The sequence below is a fragment of the Castor canadensis genome, chromosome 15, assembly GCF_047511655.1.
Source record: "Castor canadensis chromosome 15, mCasCan1.hap1v2, whole genome shotgun sequence".
Taxonomy (NCBI): Eukaryota; Metazoa; Chordata; class Mammalia; order Rodentia; family Castoridae; genus Castor; species Castor canadensis.
In genome coordinates, this window is record NC_133400.1 from 84503039 (window position 1) to 84529898 (window position 26860).

General features: G+C 36.2%; 1 protein-coding gene across 27 annotated transcripts in view; it reads right to left on the reverse strand.

Moving 5' to 3' along the window:
• The window catches only part of Celf2 (CUGBP Elav-like family member 2), an 808044-nt gene that overhangs the window by 275499 nt on the left and 505685 nt on the right, over nucleotides 1-26860 (reverse strand). Inside the window, exon 4 of one of the 27 annotated variants that reach the window (XM_074056689.1) lies at nucleotides 8971-9047. The exons of the other annotated variants lie outside the window; for them this stretch is intronic. The gene's annotated coding sequence lies outside the window, so the exon portion shown is untranslated. The remainder of the gene's footprint in view (nucleotides 1-8970; nucleotides 9048-26860) is intronic. 27 annotated transcript variants of the gene reach the window in all.

The following is a 26860-nucleotide window of genomic DNA, read 5'->3' on the forward strand; positions in this document are numbered from 1 at the left end:
AAATCATGACCACCTAACTGATTACAGTCTACAGATCATGCTATTAGCTATCTATTCCTAGTGAAGCATATTTAAGAAGGCAGTAGTTACTTATCAAAACATCTTATCAGTGTGAACAGAAACAACAATGCCTCACTTATGGAGTGGTCCTACAAATACTATATAGAGAGCAAAGAAGGCCACATTCTATATGCAGAATGGATTATTTGTATAGTTATAAGATGTATTTAAAAGAATTTATAGGATTGTGTAATATGGGGTACCATGTTGCACATACATTGCTACCTGTAATAAAAATCTCCATTTTCCATCAGAGGTTTTATCTACACATGGGTCATTTTCAATGGACAAACATGCTAAAATCAACTCTGCCTAAAACAAACAAAAACTCTTTCTAAATGAATTTCTTGGATTAAGGCCATTGTCACAAAATCACTACTCTTCTGTGTGGCTCCCCTGGCTGCTTTTAAAGCTTTGTTTTCCAATACAAAAGCAGATTTAAGCATTGCTTCTAGTGAGTACTGTAGATGGGATTTAAATAATACAGCAGTTGGGAATGAAAGGGAACCTTAAGAAATGGCTAAATAGGGGACACTCCCGATGGGGAGAGGGGGGAAAAAAGAAGCAAAAATTCATATATAGGCGTTTTTAAGATGGTAGCTGTAGCTCTTACACTTAAGTCTACAGAAGCTGCCATACTTTCTAGATGCTTTCAAGAGTTTGGTAGAACAATTGGAATCAAAATTAGGTTGGTTTAGGGCTGGGGGTATAGCTCAAGGGGTAGAGTACCTGTCTAACAAGTGCAAGGCCCTGAGTTCAAACTCCAGTACTGCTAAAATCAAACTTAGTTCATGCTTAGCAAAAAATAAATAAATAAATAAAAATTCTGTTTTCCTCTTCAGATCTCATTCCAAAGAATATCAGATTATCAGTACAAATCTCAAAAAGCACTTAAGTAGCATTTGCCTAGCAAATGTGAAACCCTGAGTTCAAAACCCCAGTACTGCAAAAATAAACAAATAAATAATAAATAAAGCACATAAGTTAAGCAAGTCTGTCTTATTTACCTATTCACAAGCACATGATGTATGAAGGCCCATGAAGGACCAAAAAAAAAAAAAAACTTGAAAGGAAAAAATACTCGTCTATAAGTTTAAGTTGTCTATATCTCTATTAAAACTATTATCTATTAAAATTATTGTATCTCATCAGCCCAATAATTTCTATTATTCTTTCTATGTTATTCTGATTCAGCAAGTTCAAAGAAATAGGAATTTGATCCTGTTTATAAAGTGCTATGATTATAATGAAACTATAGTAGTAAGAGTAGTAGAATGATGGATATCAACTTGGACTTTTAAAGGCATTCTACAAATATATAATCTACCTATTCATTTTGTGTGAGTGTGTGTGTATCTGTCTTTCACTTATATTCATCCTGACAAGTACACAAGGAGAAAAAAAAGATGAAATATGAGTTGATACCTTTCTCATCAACTTTTTCAGTCTTTCTGGGCAACAGAAAATTTGCATAAATGATATAAAAACACATAGAATATAGGTTATGACCATTATGGTAATGTCCATCAATCAATCAATTTTCAGAATTTATAAGAGCTCAAGATTTATATCTTATGAATGTACTAAAAAAAGGGGAGCTTATTGTCTTCCCTGAACAGTCTCAACCCTACTGTCCTCACTTCAATTGCCCTTCACCCTTTACAGTTCATGTCAGGAAGTACCCTACACAGACTACAGGTCTACCCAGTTTCCACCAGGCCACTGTGAAATGAAACCAACAAGGACAATGTAGACTTTTCATAAATTGAAATTATTTAAAAGTATAATACACACTGAAATTGTTTTTTACTTCTTTTAAAAATTATGATAAAAGCTGATAATAGGTATTTTTAAATGTCTCTCCCTGTCAACATGAAATCTAAGCACCTTATGCATCTCTCTTCAAGTCTAGGAATCATTGCCCTAAATATCAACTACCCTTGTCCTAATGATAATGCAGTAACTATAATATTATAAAATAAATAAAGTTGAGAAAAAAAACTTTAGTGAATAGGATGAAATAAAAGACATTGTATGTATTCTATTACTGCTGCTATACAGCTATATACCAGCTGTATAGCTTCTATACAGCTATACACCAGTATTAAAATATGGAGAACATTTATTGTACATGTTCTATATGTTAGGCTCTATACTAATTATTTTATGTGCATCATCTAATTCCTCCTAACTTGAGTAGGTAAATTGAAGAGTTTGTTGCTTTCTAAGACATTAGAAATTATATATCAAACTTCATTTTGCCTACATTTGGACACTATCAGAATTTTTCTTACATAGCCCAAGGTGTCTTTGAACTTGCTAAGCAACCCAGACTGGTCTTGAATCTTGATCCTCTCTTGTGCTAGGATTTTAAGTGTGTCCAACCATGCCTACCTGGGATTTTTTTTCCCTAAATAACCAACTGTAGTTCCAGTATTTATAATTAATGTCATTAATAAAAACCTATACACAGACCAGCCAACCTTATAGTCAAGATGAGCTAAGGGAAATCAAAGTATGCCTATAAATGCTCAAATAAACTGATTCTTTTTTTAAAGGAGCTTCTTAAAACAATAATGACAGAAGTTTGTTAAAAAAAAAAAAATCCCAAAGTTCTCTTAGCCTAAAAATGGAAGTGTAAAAACAAAAAGTCAACAAGGCATTTCTTCATAATCCATTCAGAACTCATAGTTGAAACTGATGCTGAATGCATCTGGAAGCATTTTATTTCCTTAGATATGCCTCTCAGATTAAAGAGAGGGCCAATGGCCGTATGAAAGAGAGGACTGTGCACTAGAAAATACTGAAAGAGATCAGGGCATTTCATCTAGTTAACTGAAGAAATTGCCATCTCTTGAGAGAAAACTAATTAACAGTTGATCTAAAGTACAAAAGAATGCTATTGCGTGGCATTTTGTTGGGAAAGTGACTAAAAAAAAAGAAAAAAAGGCCATCGAATGTGTCACATAATTAGTGTTTATGGTTCATAATTTAAAGGCATAGATGAATTGGATTTTTTGAAAGTCTCTTTTACCTTGTAAGAATTCAACTTATTTAGTTATGACCTTGGTTTTCTGTAAAATAAAATTTTTTGAAATAATGTACCCAGTACTACAAGATTAGACTGAAAAAGACAACATTTAAAAAATACAATTAAGGCTGTAATCAGGAGGCAATTTAAATAGCATAAAATGGAATTTCACTCTCAAGACAGTAACAAGTTTTGAAGAATTGACATAGAGGAGCTTTAAGATACTGGAAGGAAAGCATCAGATTTTGAAAATAGGAGTCCTCTACTACAAGACTTACTATACTAACTCTAGACCATGAATCCACTTTTTTCATCTTCCCAGACTACAGTTTTCTCCTGTAAATTCCACTGTAATACCAGGGCCATCTCCTTCACAGAGATGCTGTTTAAATCAAGCAAGACACTGAGTGAAGAGTTTTTTTGTTTGTTTGTTTTTTGTTTTTTTATAAAGGATAACAGTTTATATGGTTACTGACAGAGAAATTTATAAGAAGCCAGAGAAATGCCATCTAAAAATAAGACCATTAAAGGATAGAAAGTAAATTCTATTTTATCTATCTAGCTTTTCATTTTTAAACATGATAATGATTGGTTCTGAACAAGGCAAAAGTCCATGTGAGAACCCACAGGATAGTAATCAAAGTCCTTACAATCATCATCTAAGGAAACATGGACAGGCATTTTCTACTCTGGTAGTCTCTGAGATCAAAAACATAGAGTTTGGTAAAAAAAAAAAAAAAAAAGAAAGAAAGAAACATCAATTTTAAGTGTCTGGATGAAGCAAAGTAGTATTACAGTAACTAAAAACTGGATTACCTGAACTAAATTTTTTATTATCTTTGGAAAAAGATAATGGTCTCTACGGGGTAAGTCTTCTTACCCCGTAAAAGGATATACTGACCTAATTTAGCAAACGGAGTATTAACAACACACATGCACACACACACAACTCATATGAGAACAAAAGCTTTAAAATCTAAGAGGCAGTTATTAAATCATATGGTTAATCCCATAAAGTGGGAAGTCTGAAGTTCTTTTATATGAAACTACATTCAGTCTCAGTGAAGCCTTACTTAATCATCTCCACCCCCAACTACATCAAATCCTTTGTTCATATGTTTGAAACTAGGCTGGAATTATGGTACAGCACACAGTATAGAACTAAGACAAAAGTACTACTCCTTTTATCAGAGGCAATTCAGCTAGAGAATGAAGTCCAAAATAATATGGGCCAAACTAAGAATCTTGTTAGATATAAACATCTTCCATAAATAATATATAAGTGGATAATCAAAAAAGAACTATATGTTTCAGTTGTTTGCAATATTCAAACTGTAAAGCAGGCACTTCATGAGAAATGCAGTAGAAAATACATTTTCGAGATAGGATCTATATCATTCTATGGATCCAATATAAGTTTTCTTTTAAGAAGCTCAAAAAGGCAAATCTTTTCAAGAAAGGTTATCTTTTTAACAAAACCTAAAAATCAAAGACTAACTAGTTTAGATCAGAATCCTTATTACTCTCAGATCCCACCCTACCCCCACAATAAAGATTTGTCTCCATGCTTTAAAGAAGGCAACGACCAATCATACAACTATTTATTCAGTTTTCATGCATCTTAACCTGACTGCTAAAAATAGAACTAGTTTTACAGAATAGGTTAAGTTCTCTCTGGGTTTTGGGTTTTATTCATCTCTCCTTCCCTCATAAATGGAAGTTTTATGCAGGACTAGTCAGGACAAAAGCAGGGAACCAGACAAGTAAAGATAGGTTCATTGGTGGAGTAAGGTATAAGTGAAAAATACAAGTAGGAGAGGGATGGTGGATAAGAGAGAGCAGTCTGAAGAGCTCAAAATGCCAGTTAGATAGGGATGATGAGAAAAAGCATGATTCCACCAGACAGACTCCAAGATAAGTGATATGACCATGCTACGTGGAAAGGATTGGCAATGGACAGAAAACAGGAAGTGTTACAGAAGATAAGAATGTCACATGATGTTGGGATGGAGAGGTAAGGACCAATGAGAGCTGATGGAGTCAGGCTCTACCTAACAAAGTGTTCAACATAGTATGAAAGAAAAAAAATGGTGGCAGTGTGTGTACACAGCTGTGAGTCAATGAGAAATGGTCTCCCCAGGGTAGGAGTTGACATAGTCCAGCAGAAGGAGATTAGAACCAACACTCTGAGTTTAAGAAAAGCCATGTTCTGATAATACACATGCCTTCCACTTGACCTAATTCTTGCCTCTCAGTAGTGACAAGCATCTCATGCATGTCCCAGAAGTATCTAAAGCCCAAGCCCAACATAATGTCCAAATAATGTGGTTTAATGATTGTTAAACATTCCAATTTCTTTTACCATTCAAAAGAGATCATCACAAGCAGGATGTTTTTAAACCCGTCATACTGGATTTCTCTGAAAACTTCAGGGACAAAGAGTTTGGGACACAAGCAACGTTCTGTTCACAGACAGCCACATTTTCTGTGGCTCATTAACTCCTCCCATTGCCATTTGGTTCCCTGTCCTTAGCAGGAGGCCAGTTTATCAAGAAACCCAGAGGGAGCAAGAAAGCTGTAGCAGGCCAGCTGAGTTACAAATCTTCATGAAGCTATTCAAGTACTGCCTGCCTCTGCAGGCCCTCTGAGCACCTGACAGGCCACAGGTGGCTTGTGAGCTAGCGAGAATTTATGTCACCCCTGAGAAAACAGACAATGGAGATCCAGGAGGATATTATCAGTCCTCCATGTATTGGTAATGTTCTGAGGATCCATACATGATATTCTACTCTCCTCCAAACTGTGAAGATATATTCTGGAAGCACTGTTAACATCTAGCAGTTGCCTCTCTACAACCTACAGTACATACATAACTGGTTCAAAGAAAGAAAAATAAAAAAAGATCACCCTAAGGAAGTAGACAAGACATTATGAATAACAGTATTTCTGTCAAATTCTCTGAGCCAAAGTGTGCACAGGAAGCATGGGGTAGTGTAGAAAAGGAAAGATGCAGAATCAAAATGATAAAGCAAGTTTTGAGGAAAAATATGAGACCAGAAAAACAAAGGAGAGGCAGGAACAAAGAAGTTGGAAGAAAACAGGAAAAGGAATGACGAGCACTAAATAAAGGCAATTTGTAGAATGATTCAGACTAGAGAAAATCAGAGGTCCTGGTTCACACTGTTTTCACAGATTATATCTTTAACCTCTCCCCCATCTATTTTCACCATAAAATGATTGGACCCAAATAGGGAATCTGGGCTGGTAAGGTCCTGTTGACATCAGAATGCAGGAGTAATGTGATGATAGAACCCAACACACTTGAAAACACTGTAATCTTCCAAATAACTAAATATTGCTAAAAGTCAAGCTGCTGAGACTCAGTCCAGACTTCCATCTGCAATCCAACACTTGGGAAATCGTGAAGGGGGAGAAAGCACACTGAGATAACGGTTTTAAAAAAACGGGGTGGGGGGCACTCAAATGAGTGCAGCTATAAAAAATATTTGGAAGGCTGAAGTTTGATTTTTTTTAACCAAGAGAAAAGACTTTTTTTTTTAAACAGAACAGCTTGTTCAAGGTTACATAAGAACACACAGAAAATAAGACGCAATTTCCTTCTTGCCAATTTTTCATGGTAATAGGTTACACCCAAGATCCCACTCAGTTCTGTACATATTTTGCAGCTTCTCTGTTTTCTAATACATAAAGGCAACATACAGAGACAAAAAAGGGCTGTAAAATACCTAATTTCTGTTTTCTGACAATTTCAATGATGTTGTGCTTCCTGTCATTCAGTTAAATTAGGTATTCCGTACTTGGAACATTTGCATGCAACACATTTACATGTGTGCACACTTTGGAGTTTATAAACCAACTAATTCACACACCTACACTTGTAATTACAGGTAGTGAATAAGAACCAGATTAGCTGAAACACAAAATGACAGTGCTCTGTAATACATCAAGTTAAAAAGTTTGGATTACCCCTCAAGAAGAGAGAGGAAAAAGACTGTTCTTAAATTCTACCTTAGATGTTTTATGGATGTGTTTTCACAGCTCAGTGGATCTTAACAAGCATAATATTGCTGTCAAATGAGGGTGATCTAACTCTTTCCAGATGCCAATAGTCCTTACATGGAGGGTGAAGATGGGGATAAACAGAAAACAAGGGTTGGTAGCAATGAAATAATTACAATTAAGCACTCTGGAATTAAAAGTTAAATTACACAAAGTACCTGAGAAAACCCTATGTTCAGGAATGCAACAACCTGATTATAAAATAAAGGTTTTGTTTCACCTCTCATTACTTTTATAAATGCAACATTGAAACAGCTAAAAATGCATCATATTCTGTTCAGTGCTAATTTAAAAAAAAAAAAGACACAGCCTACATGAAAAGAAAAGAAAAATGTCAACTTTTCTATTGTCAGTAGTGTTAATAACCTGCAGCTATAAAACCCTACTCCTTTCTTTGACAGTGTCGTAGAGATTAATAGCCTCTACAGTTCAAACTATACTTCCTTGACATTTTCTAGTGACTGGGAAAAGACACATTACAGGCAGAGAGTATTGCTAACTGGAATACAACCTTGGGGAGTGACAGGGGAGGGATGTAGGAAAACAATGAACCTGGAAAGACTGGCAAGGAATGATCTTCCATTTGGATGGATTGCTTCATGGGCTTGTTTAAATTATGAATGACTGAATCTTAAATTGACATTTAGTTTAACTTTCCATAATTTTGAAACTTGGCAGATGGGAGGGGAAAAACCCAGGACTGCCTGCAATATTTCACCCTAGAAGTGTATTTGGCAATTGAACATCATCCTGGATGAATTAGACAATGAAATTTTGTCCCGACATAGGCAATATAGAATAAAAATGCCTGTATCACAGAAAATTTAACCTGAAATAGCATTCAGGAAATGGTAAGAGAATTACTGAACAAACAGAATCACTTTACTATCTTAAATCTTCCAAGAGAATTTTTTTTCAAAAAATTTGGTTCAAAAAGGAACCAAAATTTTGTGTATTGTATTTGCACGAAAAGAACAACTTCCTGTACTTCTAAAGCTTCTTTAAGAATGAACAAAGAAATCATGTAAGGACTTTCACCCAGTACTTTCCAACATCTGTCCTCATTACAAGCAACAGAAGCTTCCATGGCCACATGGTGTTTGAAAATACATCCATTTTCCATAGCCACAATTTTCAATAACCATGGTAAAGATTGTGACAGTCCTGAATTAAAGATACTTGTTTAGCTTTGTGAAAACCTATGTTTACTGAGCTTTCTTTGTTTCTGTGATAGAGGCCTTTCCATCCACATTAACATGCTCCTAGTGTTCCATGCAATCTACTTTGGGAAAGAGTGATCTAAACCCTGAACTCATATATTGGCTGTGAACAGAGTGAAATTCAGTGGAAAAGGTAATTAAAGGTCTTTAATACTTTTGCATAGTACTTTACTGCCATGTATATAGTTAATGAGCTGCTGAAAACTGAAACTTAAAAAGACTTCTGTTTAAGGAAAATATCACTTTGTTCTAAAATGTTTATTTAGTTTAAAGGATGCACAAAATAATTCCCCCAAATTCCATTCGGTGAAGAAGTATCCAAGTGCTCACTCTCAGAAAAAATGTGAGGAAAATAAACAATAAATTTGGCAATATAAAAATTCCAAACAATTCTTCCTCTACAAGTCCAATTTGTTCTATATCACTTTGCTCTAAATCTTCTCCTCCCCCGTGACTCAATCAAATGTTAGCTTAGTGGAGGCAGTTACAATCAAATTAAAAATTTTAGAAAAAGGCTTTAGTTTCATGCTAACTAAGTGAAGAGAAGGTGTAAAATGAGATCAGTGATGATGGATTTACCGAAACTGTTTGGGAAGTACAGGAATTCTCCTTCACGTGTTAGTCCTGAAGGTTCTGTTGGCTGTTACTAGTGCTGTCTAAAATGATCAAGAAAGGAAAGGGTAAATGAGGAGAACCTTGGAGTAGATGAAAACAATAGTACTTCAGTGACCACAGAAGTCATGAAAATTAGCACTGAGCCCTCATGCCCAAGACATAAAAGAAATCAGGACAGTCTTAATGAGAATCAGGCAGTGAGCCTAATGAGAACCTTAATATACTTTATCTTCCCTTTATATTTCATTTTGGTGTCATTAGATGCAGTGAACCAACAAGTATTTATTGAGAGTATACTCTGTGCCCAACTTGGGGCCAAGCACTCCAGACAGTGCATACAGCAGTAGTTGGCAGTGTATGATTTCCTGGCCAGCAGCATCAAGGTCCTCCTGGGAACTTGTTAGAAATGTAAACTCTCAGCCCCATCTGGGCCCACTGATCAGAAAGCCTGAGGATGAGCCCAGAATTTGGTGCTTCTTAACGAGTCCTGCAGTCATTTCAGAACCACTAACCTATAGCCTAGTTGGGGGGGCCGTGAAAACATGCTACAGCAGCAATTAAAACATAGCTGAAAAGTGTAGAGAGCTCAAAGTCAGTCTCACTGAATGCTCAAACTCTTTGTGATCAGGTTGTTGCTCTTAACAAACCCAGAGCATTCGAGATACCTTTTCTCTCTTCCACCCCCAGAGGCTTTGACAGAAAGAGAAATATGAACTCCAAGATGAATACAGAATCTAATGGGTATTCTGAGTGTCCTGGCTAAAATAAGCCTACAAAAAGATCTATTTTTGTTCTTTAAATAGGCTATAAACATATATGGTCCCTTAAGCAAGTATCCATCTATTTTTGTTGCATTGTGTTTAGAAGCAGCCCCAGTTCTCTTTTGGACAAACTGCCATACAGTTCTGGGGGAGGGAGAGAGCAGAGGTAATACATTTGCATTGTACTGCTCTACCTAAAGCCTTTTTACTACTCTTTATCTGACAGACTTTCTATCATCACTTTGCCAAAGCCTATTTCTTCACACATAGTGCTCAAATGGTTTAACAGTAATAATTGCAGTTAATATTTATTGAGCAAGTATTACATGTCAGGTGCTTTATGTGAATCATTTCATTGAACTCTCATAAACCTTATGAAATATGCATCCTATTTTACAGGTGAGGAAACTGACAATTAGAAAGATAAGGTCTCATTTTACACATAGTATTAAAATACAAAGTTAAAACTCAAATGCAAGTTCTTCATTCTTAACTGCTACCTCACATTCTCTTGAATTATTTAGTGTATAGGAACAGTATCTTCACCAAGGTTATTATTAGCTTTACCTATTTTTTTAGCAATTGCATAAAATCAAATGAACAGATGAGATGAGGGCTGGAAGGCACTTAATATGAAATTTTAGGTAACAACATGTAACAGAAAAGAATGAATTAAGTTATAAAAGTACAATTTAAATATACAGACATATTTTACAGATATCACTTTGGGTATTATGGTATGTTTTAGACAAGATTTCAATATCCAATTCTTACTCTGGATATTTATCATGAAACTATGAGAGCTCTATGTGTATATAATGAGATTCTTATTAGTTGAACTACAGTAGTAAGATATTATTACAATATTATTTCCTAGGGTATTATAATAGAAGGCTATTATCATGTACTTGGCTAATAGGGTCCATACTGTTATAATGTATTAAAACCAGACTGAGTTATAAAAATGACAATATTATAATCGTTGGCACTTAGGGGAAAACATTTTTTCACTGAGGTCTCAAAGCACTTGCCTAGTATTATTGCAAATTTATATAAGAAGAAAATGTGTTATAGGAAGGCACAAAGATATGCAAAAAATATGGAAGTCTTTTGCAAAATGTATGAAAGAGCAAAAGCTCACCCAATTTAGGTAGACAGCAAAAACATTCTGAGTGATGCCAAGAAGAAGAAATAACCTATCTTTTCAATTAATAATAATTTATTGACTAATTATGAGCTAAGTAGTATTCCAGGCTCCATGAATATAGCAGTAAACCAAAGAGACAAAGCTCTTGCTATTTTGAAACTTACAGCTCAGTAGACACAACAGAAAATAAATAAGCATATGACATACTATGAAATAGTCAACAATGTCATGAAAGGAAGAAGAAGACAGAAAGTGACTGGCTGCTATATTTGACATGATGATCCAGATAGCCTTCGGATTAGGCTACCTATAAGAAGAATCTTAAAAGAAGTGAGGATATAAGCCAGAGCAAAACAACTGCGGGGGAGGGTTAAGGGTCAAGAGAAGAGAACCTGAGAGGAAAACATGCTGGCATCATCACAGAACAGCAAAGAAGCCACGGTGGGCAGAGTAAACAGAAAATGTCAGGAATTAGGAGCAGCAGGGTGCTCAGGGGCTTTACAATATTTTAAGGATATTGAACTTCTTTCCAGGTTTGAAAAGCCACTGAGGAGATCTGAGCACGGGACTGACATGATCTGAAATCCAGGTAAGAGATGATAGCCAGATGAGTGATGTTTATGGCTTGGTCAGAGCAGTTAGAAAGTAATAGAAAAATGATGACTATATCTTGAACACAGAACCAAAAATGTAGTTGACAGACTGAATATGGATAATGAGAGGAAGAGAAGAAATTAAGTTTTTGCCATAAATTACCATTTAGTGAAACAGGAAAAGGAAGAGCAAAGAGGTCAAGAGTTTGGTTCGGGATGGATAAAGTTTGATATACTTAGTACACATTCAAGTAAAGACAGTCAAGAAAGCAGTTCACTATTCAAGTCTGATGTTCAGAGAAAAGGCTGAAGTTAGAAAAAAACAACTGGATGTCATTGTAGATAATGAAGAATCCAATGGCTTGTTTTTATGTGAAAACAAAAACAGAAAATCCTGGAACATTTATCTCTTCTTCCACCCAGCTTTCCTGAAACAGTGAGGCAGAAAGAATGGTGTGAGTCAGAAGACATGAGTTCTATCCTTAACCCTTCTTATGATTCTCTGGTTTGATTCTTAACTTTTGTATCATATCCCTCCATCTACAAAATAAACATAGCTAAGAATGATACTAGGACAGACAATAGCAAGTGTTGGCAAAGATGTGGAGAATCTCACACACTAATAGTGGGAAGGTAAAAAAATAATGCAGTCATTTTGAAAACAGTTTGGTAGTTGCTCAAAACTTACCACATGATCCAGCAATTCCATTCCTAAGCATATACCTAAGTGAATTTAAAATAATGATTTTATAATTTCTTTTGGAATATGGTAGTACATGGCTTTAATCCCAGCACTCATGAGACAGAGGCAGGAGGATCACAAGTTCAAGGATAACCTGAGCTACCTAGAAATACTCTGTCTCTAAAAACCAAGGACTCAGGGAAAGAGTATTTGTCTAGTACATTCAAGGCTCTGGGTTCTATGCCTAGCACTGCAAAAAAAAAAAAAAAAATTTCACACAAAAACTTATACATGGATAAATGTTCACATCAGCATTATTTATAACCATGAAAATAACATAAATGTATGTCTATCAACTGATGAATAAAAGTGTGGTACTTCTCATACATGTACATACAACAGAATATTCAGTCATAAAAATGAAACACTGATAGCACATTCTATAACCTGGATGAAACTGAAAACATTGTTACATGAAAGAAGATAAACAAAAAGTCCACATACTGCATGACTACATTTAAGTGAAATGTATAGCAGAGACAAATAGGCAAATCCATGGACATGGAAAGTAGATGAGCAGTTGCAAAGAGCTAGAGGGTTTGGTGGGGGGACAAGCTGGGAGGTGACAACTAAGGAGTACAGGGTTTCTTTTTGGGGAAGATGAAAACATTCTGCAAATAGTGGTAATGGTTGTATGACTTCGTGAACATACTGAAAAAAAAAACCCCACCGAATTGTATATTTTAGAAGGGTGACTATTATGGCATATGAATTGTATCTTGATTAAAAGAAAAAAGATAGTGGCAAATTCTCAGAGAAAAAAGACATGACAAACCAGGGTGAAATCTTGCCTTGTTGAACGAATCATCACTGTGATTCGTCGAAGTCAAGAGGGACTGTTCATTCATTTGTATGCAGGAATGGCCAAAATGCCTACTAGCTGCATTCTCATTATCTTTACATCACAAGAAGTCTAGCTTCTGGACACCCAATTTGAAGTCATCCACCCTAACACAACATTTCCGGACTTTAAAAAGCTCTCATTTACTCATACATAGAGTGTCTACTGTGGAAAAATAATAGGAATCTAAAAGAAAGCAGCGTAAATATAAAGCTTCCTTCTACCACAACAGAAAACCAGCTTATTGGTATTCTCCTGGTTTATTAAGTCCCCAGGTTTCCACTTCATTTCATATTATTCCTAAATTCTGATCATGCAACAAAAATCACATAAGTTGTAGTCTATTCTAACTCTACCCATGGTTAACCATGTACCCCTAAGAGGAACTGTGCCCCAAGGGGTAGACTCATTTCAGGAAAATCTAGATACATGGCAATGGGTCACAGAAATCTCAAACTCTAGAGCAATAAAAATCCAGACAATCCTGACAGAATTCCTTTTTATACTAACAGGAATGTGAACATCCAAATATGTCAATTTATACACTGCTAATCCTTCAGACTGTATTTAATTTCAAAGGGATTTCATCAGAACATGAGACTATCCTGATGGAAGGGTGAAGGAGGTTCTACTGGGTTGACAGAATGGAAAGGGGCCCTTCACATAACTAGACGGGGTAGAAATTTAGTATGTGGAATAACTAAGAAATACAAGTTAGTTATATTGTTAATGTGAAGTCTTATAAGCTATATTTAATTTATATCTTCACTTTAATGTCATTTTTTTTCAGCCTTCATCAGATAAGAGGGCTTGTGAACTTTTTTTGGCATGACTTTCTGAGTGCTCCTGCTCAGAATCTGAAAGAGAAATCTTAAAGCATGTGTGTTTGTGGCTTTCATAATTCATAGCTAGTGTTTAGTTTGGCATTTTCCTCTGTGCTGGGGATGGAACCCAAGGCCTCACACACACTAGGCAAATGCTCTGCCACTGAGCTCTCTCCCCCAGCGAATGGGTCTTAATGGTATATTGCCACTTCCTTAGCTCTACCCCATTCTCTTTTGAGCCCACTTCTAGTTATGAACAGAATGTTCGTGTTCTGGCCCCTCCCTAAAATATCAATGTTGAAGGCCAAACCCCTAGTATGGCAGCATGAGGAGTTGGAGAATTTGGGAAGTAATTAGACTTAGTTGAGGTCACCAGGGTAGAGCTCTCATGATGGAATTAGCTCCCTTATAAGAGAAAAAAAGTCTCCAGAGCTTTCTCTGTTAGCCATGTGAGGACACAGCCAGAAGGCAGCTATTTCCAAGAGAGGAAGAAAGCCCTCACCACAGCAAAACTGCAGGCACCTTGATCTTGTACTTCTTAGCATCCAGAACCATGAGAAATAAATGCTATTGCTTAAGCTACCCAGGAATTTTATAGCAGCCCAAGCAGACTAAGGTAATATGAGGGCAGGAAGCCAGAGAATAGCAGCTAAAACAACTCATCAGAGAGATGGAACTAGACAGAAGCTTAGTACAGCAATGGATAATAGAAAACTCTAAAAGACAGAAGGTTGAAATGGTTGCAAGAGGAGAATTCATGAAACAGAAGGGGAAAATGGTCTTTTCTATGAATGAGGAAGTAACTTTGAGGATGCAGGATGTTACCTGCATGTTTAGCTGATAACTGGTACATAGGTTGTCATCAAAAATATTTGCTGAACCAAAGAATAACAAGTAAAGTAATTATACCGGGAAAAGAGAACAACCAACTAGACCAGAACAACAGGTAACTGCAACAAATTAAGTTGCTGCATAGGAAATCCAACACAAAATATGCTTTTCCTGGTGTCTTCAGAGTTCTATTGCTCCATAATTAAAATTCCATGCAAATTATACCTTTAAATTTCTATAAACTATTGTTACTATTGCTACTTTTATCATATGATGAAATTTATCCAATATGAAAATGTTACAGATTCAGATCCTATCAAGCAGTAAACATAAGACAGTATGTTTAGAAGACAGGGAAACCTATTTTGTTTCCTCTCTAAAACATTGTGTCTATCTTGTTAATGCTTGTTTTGAATTATCTGCTTATTGTTGGAGGCATTCACATAGAGTGCAGTGAAGACTCAATCAGATACATAATGCCATCATTTCTTCTGCTTTGCACTGTTACGAGAATTTGTTGATTTCCTCCTGTCCTACACCTTAAAATCATATGGTTCTATTATAAATGACATGAAAACAGTAAAAATTTTCAAAATATGCTATATTCCTAAGGGATGGCAAATTCTGAAACAGACATCTTCCATTAAACACCAATCTATTATAGCCCAAGTAGACTTTCAACACATGGTGCTCTTCTCATTCCCTCTGATGTTTTTTGGTTTTTTGTTTTTGTTTTTGTAGATATTAGCTAGACAAAACATGAAGGTAACACTTGCCCACCTCACCCTCAACACATACTATGCTCCAAAGTCACTCAGAAATAAAATATTATCTACCTAAATACTTGGATTGCTTGAGCCCATAGTTTCTTCCAGTTGCACCGGCATAATGTAATAGATATTTTCCTCTTATTTTTCAGTGAAACTACCCTAAAGTTGATATGTAAGTTTCTATTTCAATGATCAAAGTTATGATGTGCAGTTATCATATCTTCCATCAATTAGCTTTAAGCAAATTTTAAAAATAAGCCAAGTATGGTAGCTCACAGTTATAATCCTAGTCCTTGGGAGGCAGAGATCCTTTAAGAGAATTACAGTTTGAGGCTAGTGAGATCCCATCTCATCCAATAGCTAGACATGGTGGTACATGCCTGTCATCCCAGCTACATGGAGGGCATAAATAGGATTACAGTCCAAGTCAGTCCAGGCATGAATATGAGGCCCTACTTGAAAAATAACTGAAGCAAAAAGGGCTGGGGGTGTGTCTCAAGTGGTACAGTGCCTGTCTAGCAGTGCAAGTCTCTGAGCTCAAATTCTAGTATCACAAAAAAATTAAAAAATTTAAAAAGTGTCTTTTTTCCTCAAAAATGTGAATCTGGAAGCTTATTGAAAGGAATAAAAAGTGTAGGTGGACAAATACACCACAAGTAAAATATTTTAAGGTAAATAACTGAATCCAGAACCTAAGCTCTGAGTTCTTTCAGTCTACAATGCAATTACATGGCTCCCTGCCCACCATTTGAATTCATACAACAGCAGAAGGGGTAGGTAAGAGGAATATTTCAAGAAGCACTAATGTTGGCTTTGAAGTTGTGTCCTTCGTCTCTCTAACCTAAATTCTAGCACATGGGAGGTGCTCCATGAGCACTGTGATCAGTACTCTTTTAGCACCAGCAATATGATTTCTCTACTTTTCTTCCATTTTCATTTGATTTATTTCTACTTCCTCTCTGCTGCACAGAATGCCAGGGGTTCACTTCATCTTAGTTTCTACTGTTTGCTCCAAAGATAATGGGAGAGACGGCACAAACGTGATGATGTTGCCATTACACAGTCAATGCCATGAGAGAATGATGTGGACACTTTTGGACTGTGCATGTCCAGGACACTGGGGAAGCATGGAGGCATTCAGCTTGGTTGGGGTGGTGGTTGGTGGGTGGCTGGAGAGAAGATAAAGCAGTTAACTTCCTACAAAAGATTCTATTCCTTCCTCCTCCATCACAAAGAATTCATAAAACTACCCATTTTGTTTTTTAATTCCAAAATCTTATTTAGTAAGTAACACTGCTGTAGAAATGTTTTAATAAAAATAAACCCATCCAGTAAAATTTAAAATAAGTATGATTTCAAACCTATACACAGGGTTCTAAGTATTACAATGGTTTTAGGTGGGATTTTTAAACTAAGGTTATATAGCACATTTTAAAATCAAAGAGCATTTTATCTCACCTTCTTTGTGTATTTTATGTATGATTTTAAGTAATTTATGTATGATTTATAAATCTGTTATGTGTACAAAATCAGTGAAATGTATATTGTTTCACTCCAAAATTCATTTTTATAGCTGTGTACTGCATAATACTTGACCAGTAAAGAAATCCTGTCAGAATTCCTAGTCCCAGTACCATAACTACTACTCCTTTGATATGTTTTGGTTGTCAAATAATCACTTATCAAAAGGATTATCTTCACACCTTACCTAAGTTGACAACCATCCTGTATCAATAATTTAATAAGCACTACAGTTTGAAAAACCATTTAATTTCACACACCACATACCTCTACCAGCACAGATCTAGGGCAAATGCAGTAGTGTTGTTGGACTTGGGTCACACACTAAGGGGAGAGACAGCACATACGGGAGGAATAGGGATAGGTAGGAAATCCAAAACTTGAAAGTGTTTGATGTCCCCACCACAGAGGAGCTAATATAGTAACCTTAAAATGATAGAGGTCAATATGGGAAGGTGACCAGGAAGTAGTGAAGAGGTCTGGTAGAGATGAATCAATTTGGGTTGTGCATGGAAGCAAAGCTAGGAATCCCTCTGTATAGCTATTCTTATCTCAACTAGAAAAAAATGCTATGTCTTTCTTATTATTGCTTATGTGTACTCTTCAACAAAATTGGAGAAAAGGGCAAAACAGGTTCTGCCTGGAAGTGAGGGGGGGAGCAGGAGCGGGTGATGGGGGTAAGGGGGAGAGATGGCACAAACAATATATGCACATATGAATAAAAGAATAAAGAGAAAAAAGAATACAGTCTAGGAACTAAGCAATAAGACTCCACAAAGAGAACCCAGTTACCAGTGGGAAAAGGGAAGTCATTTCTCAAGGGAGGTCAAAATGTCCACTCCTGGAACACTGACCGATGGTCATCCTTGTTGTGCCTTGGTCCTCACCGAGGTAGTTGCCCCCAGGAAGGGAGGGATACAGCATTTCCCATACTCTGCTGGCATTACTAGCAACAAAGCTACCAACCTGGAGTCCCAAGAACTGTAGAGCTATTATAGAAAATCTAATAAAAACCATAAACTAAAATCACTTTACCATAAACTCAAGCTTCCCAATAGTGATGAAATTTCAAGTTTTTCCATTTGAAATTATTCATTAATTTTATCCTGGTATTTTCTTGCTCTCCAACTTTATGATTTTTAAAAATATTAAAAAGTTTATAGTCATGGAATAAAAAAGCACACCATGACACAAAAGCCAAGTAGCACAGCAAGCTCAGTTCAAAGTAGGGTCTGAAATGTCAGTAAGAAATCAGTCCAAGCTAGGCCAAGAGATACCTTCATTTTGTGGAATCCTTGGTTTAATCAAAAATAAATAAATAAATAAATAAAATAAACAACTCTTGGGTTTTTTTTGTTTGTTTGTTTTTTGTACATTACAGATCCTTTAGTGAGGTTCAGAATGCTCTCAAGAAACTCTTGAAATGGCATTGTAGCCAACCCAAAAGTATTAGTGATGTGCTAATCCATGAGTAGACAGTCTTCACTACCTACCACTATTGACTCTAAGTCCAGCTACTAAGGCTAAAAAGAGCACACAAGAATACATCTGGACTAAAAGGTCAAATGCTGAGAAATATTGTTTTTACCATCTTCAACCTAGACGTGATAGCTGAGGATGTAGGCTCTCTAAAAAGGGAAAGTTGGGAAAAACAGGTAAGACCAAAGAGTAAGGGAAAATGTCCACAAGGAGGAGCCAGGAAGAACTGGGGATAATGGTAATGAATAGTAATCAGAAAAAGAGAAAAAAAAACACAAAGAACAACAGAATTTTAAGGAGATGGTGGAAAGACATATGATAAATTCTTTTATGGCAATCCAGGCCATATTTGAGGCTTCCTCTCCCCCTCAGCCACTATCCAGGAACGAAACTATCCTAAACTCCCAAATTAATTTTTACAGCTGTGTACTGTGTAATATTTGACTGATAATAGAAATCCTGTCAGAATTCCTAGTCCCAGTACCATAACTACTATTCCTTTAATGTGTAGCAATGGAACAGTACCACAGGTACCATATTGCCACTGGAGATTAGTCCAGGGAAGCCAAAAGAGATCAAGATAACACCAGGTGGCAACACAAAGCCAATTATTATTTCCATTTACTTGTCTAGAATATATAACAACACTGGATCATAAGAATGTCCAATATATCAACAGAGTGTCTGCTTTTATGTTTAATAAAAGATAAGGATAGAGAAATAAAAATCTGTCCTCATAGAAAGGTAAATATTGAAACCAAAGGAGCTGCCTGTCATTATACAAAGCATACCCTCAATCAGTAACTGCACCTATACTGTGTAAATGGCAGAGGAAAGTAATTAACAATTAATAGAAGATGCCCTCAATTTAAAGCCTGGAAGGGAAGTAATTAAATTTAGTAGAAGCTGTAGCCTCTAAACAAAGATACATCATACAAATACAAAAGGAAACATAGATTTAAATAATAAGTACAAATTAGAAACAAGGTTTGACTATAGGTTAAGGAGAAATGATCCTAAAATTATTTTTCCTAGGAAATTCTCTGTTCAAGAGTCTAGTTTACAGACCTATTTTAATCTAGGGAAAGTTTTGATTTGAATCCTAACTGATATTTCTTAAGTACAACCTTGCTTCCAGAGTATTTATGCATGCGGATCAGACAGCTTCCTGCGGTTTGAATTAGCTGTACAAGTACCTTTCATATCAATGCAGATGACTTGATATATACAGTGTCAACTTAAGTACCATGGATGGAGATCACAAACATTGCTCTGCTTGTTGGTCATGAAATAAAATTGCCAAGCAGAATTTGTGTAGCTCCAAAGGGTAAATTAATGTAGGCAACACGGCTATCAGCAGTCTTTAGCCTGCCTCTCTAAGCTTCTAACAGAAACATTTAGGAAGAGGAAGCATTACATCTGAATACAGCTGCACATTTCATGGTCCATTGAGACTCAGATGCTGATGGCTGAACTGAATAACAAACAGCTGGGTATAAATGTAAGAAATCAGAAAATCAATTTTAAACATGCATATTTCACAAATCCTCTGAAATTCTAGCACTGTATGAGAAAGAGTACTTAGCATTATAAAGTGAAAGAGTATCCCAGAGATTGAAATTCAAAAATATACCTGAGCACTATAGGGTCCTTATGTTGTGGCCTGAGCTTTTCTGTTAAGTGTTTCACAAAGGGCATTATAATAAGAACAAACAAAGGCAGTATCATCAGATCATTTTTGCTGGCTCTGGTCACACTTGAGTTGAACGTCATCAGAAGCATCCAAGTTTCCTATTTGAGCTTTCCAGAATGAGGAAAAGTTGTTTCATGAATTTAACTAAATTGAACGAAAGACTTCCTTAAAAGTCTCATCTCAGAGTCCTCTAAAACTAAACCGAGGTACTTGGGGAAGAACATTCACAGAGAGTTATACAGAGTTTCTAGCACAAGGGAACTGAGGTAGCACAACTAAAAGTACCAGGCAGGGTGCCAACACATTAGAAACACTAAAGAAAAGTTTGTCAACTTTTAATAGCTTTTTTCTTTAAAGGATTTGGGTAAAGAAATGGATCAGAGGAAAGCTAGAAATTTCTTCTCTAAACACTTAAAAGCATGAATAATATCAACTAATACTGGTAAAACTTAGAACAAATTGAAAATATTCTATTTATGTGCCAGTAAAAAAATAAATAAGAGCATGGACAACCATTTATGGAAAGGTTTGGGTTAATCCTATGCATAGACTTTTACTAACTGGCACATAGTTGTATTTAAGAAAGTTAGCGATGCAAAAATCTAGACTTTCTTGCTTGCACAATTAATTCCACAGCTCATACCAAATCCAATCTGACCTAATAGAGAAGGGCACTATTACTTCTACAGCTTTTTAAGAAAGGAAAGCTGTACAATATTACCAGTTTTGATTAATGTTGATTTTCTGCCATCACAAGTTAACTGGGTTCTACAATTCAGTAGCCAGGAACACAAAACTACTAATATAATATGCACATTTCTACCAAGAGACTGTATTTTCTCCAGTGTACTTAGTAATAAATACATGAAATATTTTAAAGGATCTAGATATGACAAAAAATGATGAGGCAACATTATATTTACCTCATCTGATCTATAGGGTAAAGAATGAAGGTCTTTGTAAAGTTGAAATAGTTAAATACTTGTCTTCTAACACAACACAAGAACAAAGTACAGATCCTTCTTCATTTTAAACTAGTGGCTCCATGAAGAAGAAAACAGAGTCAACAGCCATAAACTAAGGCTGTGAATAATAGTGTTTAATGCTCTGTAATCTAAGAACTCATTACATTTTATAAAATTCTGGAGCATCTAGAACAGCCAGCAACCATCCAGTCTATATGAGATTTTGAATAGCTGTGTTAAGAATCATCCCTAAGATACTGTGTTCATTGGTAAGCACTGTACAGTTAAAAAAAAACTGAACAGACTTCAGTATAGAAAATGTTTAGGTTATTTTCACATGACAACAAAACAACTGATAGTTCAGACAAATAACATGTCCGTTGTGACTATAAATCCTAAACTCCTCAGCTATACAACTTAACTTTATTTGATCTGTGGAACAAACTGTATGATTGAAGTGCATTTTCTGACTTGCACAGTATTTACAAGACCACAGGGGAATTAATTTGCTACTGTAGAGACACACAGAAAACCCTGAGAACTAGATAACTTTAAAAGCTAACTTATTTTGGTTATAGTAAGTTTTGCTGATTGGCTAAGACCCTGAGCTATCAAAACTCAGGCACTTATACCACTCTGGAAAACAATATCCAGGCTTCTTAAAAAACTAAACTCATATGGCAGACATAGATCTGCCATATGATCCAGCAATCCCAGTCCTAAGGATATACCCAAAGGAATGCGACACAGGTTATTCCAGAGGCACCTGCACACCCATGTTTACTGCAGCACTATTCACAATTGCCAAGTTACGGAAACAGCCAAGATGCCGCACTACTAATGAATGGATCAAGAAAATGTGGTATTTATACACAATGGAATTTTACTCAGTCATGAAGAAGAATGAAATCTTATCATTAGTAAGTAAACAGATGGAATTGGAGAACATCATCTTGAGTGAGGTTAGCAAGGCTCCGAAGACCAAAACTCGTATGTTCTCCCTCATATGTGGACTATAGGTCTAGGGCAAAGGCAGTAATGTTGTTGGACTTGGGTCACACACTAAGGGGAGAGCACATATGGGAGGAATGGGAATAGGTTAGGAAACCCAAAACTCGAAAGTGTTTGATGTCTCCATTGCAGAGGTGCTAACACAGTAACCTTAAAATGACAGAGGTCAATATGGGAAGGTGACCAGGAAGTAGTGAAGAGGTCAGGTAGAGATGAATCAATTTGGGTTGTAATACACTTGTACATGGAGGCAAAGCTAGGAATCCCTCTGTATAGCTATCCTTATCTCAACTAGAAAAAAAAACGTTATGTCTTTCCTATTATTGCTTATGTCTACTCTTCAACAAAATTGGAGAAAAGGGCAGAACAGGTTCTGCCTGGAAGCGAGGGGGTAGGGGGAAGAGGGAAGGGGTAGAAGGCAGGAGGGAGAAATGGCCCAAACAATGTATGCACATATGAATAAATGAATAAAGAAAAAAAACTCAGGCACTTAGACATGAACAGATAGCCTGTCAAAACAAAGTGCCCTGAACCTAAGAGAGAATACTTGTAATTCACAGAGAGAACTCAAAATATACAAATTGAGTTGCCCTTAGTGATAACTTACAGTTGGGCAATTATATTATGGAGAATGCCTACCTCTATCAGAACTTTTACACGAGACCTTGCTTACAACAACACATTTACATTTAAAAAATATATTCGTTGTATTACATAGGAGACTTTTTACTTGAACCCCAAAGTTACCCTTATCTTAACTCTATGAATATTAAAAATACATGAATGTAATTGGTAGCTTTCACACCAGACTATAAAGTGTTCTATCTAAAACCCAACATATGCTGAGTTTATATTAGAAAATGTAACACAGCATACAAAGGAAGTTCCAATCCACTATACATATACCAGGCCTAAATGGATTCTAACTGCTCACAACTTAATCAGAACCTAATAAACATGTCCTTGTTTGATGACATGTTTGTCCCACCTGTCAGAAAAGGAATGATTTGTAGGTTTTCTGAGCAACCTTAGTCAAGTATTTTTTCCCTCTTCAACTTTGGATTAAAACCATTACAATAATTTTTCTTTAGTTTTTCAAAGACTTTGGGCTCAACTAGAGCCTAAAACGTAAGTTATAACTTTGTAAAACACCATCTAAATTATAAATTTAATGCCTTAAAAACAAAGCAACATAATTTATTCCTCCCATTTGTTTTCCATCTAAAATCAATGAACATTTTCTATTTCATTAAGTAATTCCCTGGATTTTTTTATTTTTTAAATTATTAGCATATAGTTGTACAGGGGATATCGTATGACATTTACATAGGTGATTACAATATATCTTAGTTCAATTAATCTGCTCCATCTTTCTCCTTTATTCCCCTTTCCCCCTCTTAGCACAATTTCAACAGGTTTCATTGTTCTATTTTCATACATGAATACAAAATACATCCACCATATTCACCCTCCTTCACCCTTTCCTTAAGCCTCCCCCCCCCCCATTTACTGGTAAAACCATAATTAAAAATGAGAAAAATACTAAGTTATAAAATGTCCAATTCTTTTTTTTTAATTCAAATGATTTAGGCACTCACTGAAGTTAAAAATAACATCTTATCTTCTGTCTTGAAGAGTAAACCAGCCAGGATGCTTTTTTTGTATCATGTGCAGGTTCTAAGGATGCAGTGGGTCTTCTCAGGAAAAAATTTTTCAAAATTCAGTGGTACACTGGGGGTTGGGAATAGGAAGACAGTATCATGTCATAAGAATGCTTGTGTATCAGACCCAGGAGGGCAACGGTGTCTATATCTCAACCAGCTTTTCTCCACTGCCCTTCATGTTAGGCTCTAAATCAAAATCAAACTGTGGTTTCTTGTTTTATATCTTGGAACGGAAGATTTGTGAGAAGCGATGCTACTGTGATTGAGGACAATAGAGCACAAGAGATGCAGAAAAAGTAAAAGCACTTTCTTCCAATTACATGATCATCACTGGAAACCCAGCATTTTGACAAAGTGTTCAAACATCAGAGAACAGAGTTTGTATCACATAGCTGAGAGTCATAGTACTGGGTCTTATAGTCTGATTTCTGAAATCCTTACAAATGAGGGTAGAGTGGATATACATTCCACTCTTTGGCTGTATTTTTGTTCAACAAAGCTTGCAATTTTCAGTCACTTGAAAATGTAATTATAGATAATGTTTGCATCAGTAGCAAGAATACAATAAGCACACAGGGCATGAAAACTCCACTCAAATCACATTCTCTTAGGTTACAGTGCTTGTCTCCTGCCAAGAGTAAAGAAATTTCAACAAGCTAATATTCGGTATGAAACTGTTTGTAGGTTATACCAATCCATGCATGAATACTACTCTAACTTTTCTATTTTCTCTTCCTTTACACTGAGTATCTACAAGAGACAGAAATTTATCATTTGTTGAAAACCCAGGATCCTATCAAATAATTTGTTTACACACTTGAGCAAAAGGGTGTGGAGAGTCTAAAAGGGTAATGACACTTGAAATGGCCCAGGTACCATGTATGAGTTGGTCACAACTGTCAACCATGTTGGCATCTTGCTTAGAGGTTTGCTTAGTGGCCTACTTAAGTAGGTAAGAATGGTTGTAACTCGAGGACACTGCATAAAGTCACCAATTAAGGGAGACAGTGCTAAACACCATTTGGGCCCCCTTTTCTAATTCACAAGAGGGCACAGCACTGGCTAGAGGTACCCCTGAGAAAGGCCAAGCTTTCACTTAAATCTGATACAAAAGTTAACAAGTTGGAAGTAAATGGGGGGAAATGCCAGGCATATAATGCTTTTTCAAAACAAACCTTTTCATAATAATAAATGGAGGATAAGTATCCACCTTAGTATTCAATGTTAATTGCATCTTTATCTCAGTACTGAGAATCTGCCTCAGGTGTTAAGAGACATTGACATAACTTTGGTCCCCTTTCTACTGACATATCTACAACACTCTTGCTTTCTAGACTCAGAAATTAGTCTAGATATAAAATAGAATGCAGAGAAAGTAATTTCTGCGAAAGATCATAAAAAGTAGATTGCTGAGTAACAGCTAATAAGCTGTATTTCACATTCAAAACCTGCAGTTGCCAACATATCTAGAAATTCCAACTGTTTATGGCTTTAGAAGGGTCTAAGAATTCCTCAAAAGAATTGCAAGCAACCTCTACCATCAAACTTCACGAAGGTACAATTTAAAAAGCCTCTGGCTTCGGAAACATCTGAGAGAAGTACATACACAAACCACTTCATAGAACCTCAATTTGAGGTTCTCACTTGAAAAAATAGGAATGGCAACTTACCCCCCCCCCAAAATTTTTTTTTCTCTATTAGTGATATATAAATTCCTTAGCCTAATGGCTAGTCGATGGTGGTTCCTAAATAGAGAACAACTAATAGAGATCATACAATAATTTGGAAAATTATCCACAGGAAGGCAGCATCCCTTAAAGTTTTAGTGATCAGAATTAGAAGAAATACACATAAAAAAGGAGCTATGGTTGTCAAAGAGTTTAGTTTTTAACACTACGAAACATTTTTTAGCTTCTAGGTCTGCATGATTATTTTACTGAACAGAGAACAAAAAATAAACATGAATCAAAAGTATTATGTCCAGGGCTGGGGCTGTAGCTCAAGTGGTAGAGTTACTTGCCCAGCAAGCACGAGGCCAGGTTCAATCCCCAGCACCACAAAAACAAGGAAGTCCTGAACCGAAATGAAAAACAAGATGTAGAGACAAAAAAGGTGTGTCTATCATATAACTTCTGAGGCTATTAACAATCCAACTTTTATCACTTTTATAATAATATGGATACAAAATCTTGGCCCAACCTAAAATCTGCCCACAAAGCTAATTAGACTTCTTTGACACTGATGAAATGTGCTCATTACAGAGGACCAATTCTTTTGTACAGAAACATTTGTAGTATCTGTCCAGCTGCCCCCCTTTCTAAAGCTTTTGCTAGTTTGATGCCACAGACCTAGTTTCCCTTTCCCAACAAGCTTAGCCACAGCAGCAATCCCTGATATTGCTAAAGTCCCCTCTGAGTTCAGGAAAGTTCCTACTTGGCTCACCCTAATGCAAAGTGCTATGCTATGCAAGGCAAAAGATTCTGTGTTTTGGAGGTCATACTCATGGCATAGAGAGCTTCTCCATTGTCAATGTCATGCCCTTAGCCACAGTAGGTGCTCAGTATTCCCTTGCCTGTCATAGAGAACATTCCCCATCCAATGGACTCATATACCGAAGAATTTAGCCTTCCAAACTGAATCTGGTCATGTCTGATCTAAATGAATCAAGCCACTTGTAGCATCAGGATCAAATCTTCACATTATACAGCCACACTTAGGACTCTAGGGAGCCTATCAGCCATATCAGGAGAAATAAGTGACTGCTTATTAAGCACAAAAAAAGAGAATAACTAGGATCCATTTGAAGCTGGGCAGCACCTAGATGCTGTAGATAGCAAACACACTATGCTCACTACCTTACCTTATGTACATCATAAGGCAAAAAAAAAAAAAAAAAGTCACTGACTTCTTCTCCTTCTGCAGAGACTCTCCTCCTATGGTCTCTAGGTATTCTGTGGCCAGAGCTCCTATTGAGGCCATTAGACGATAGGGGCTAAAGGATTCCCCCTCTAT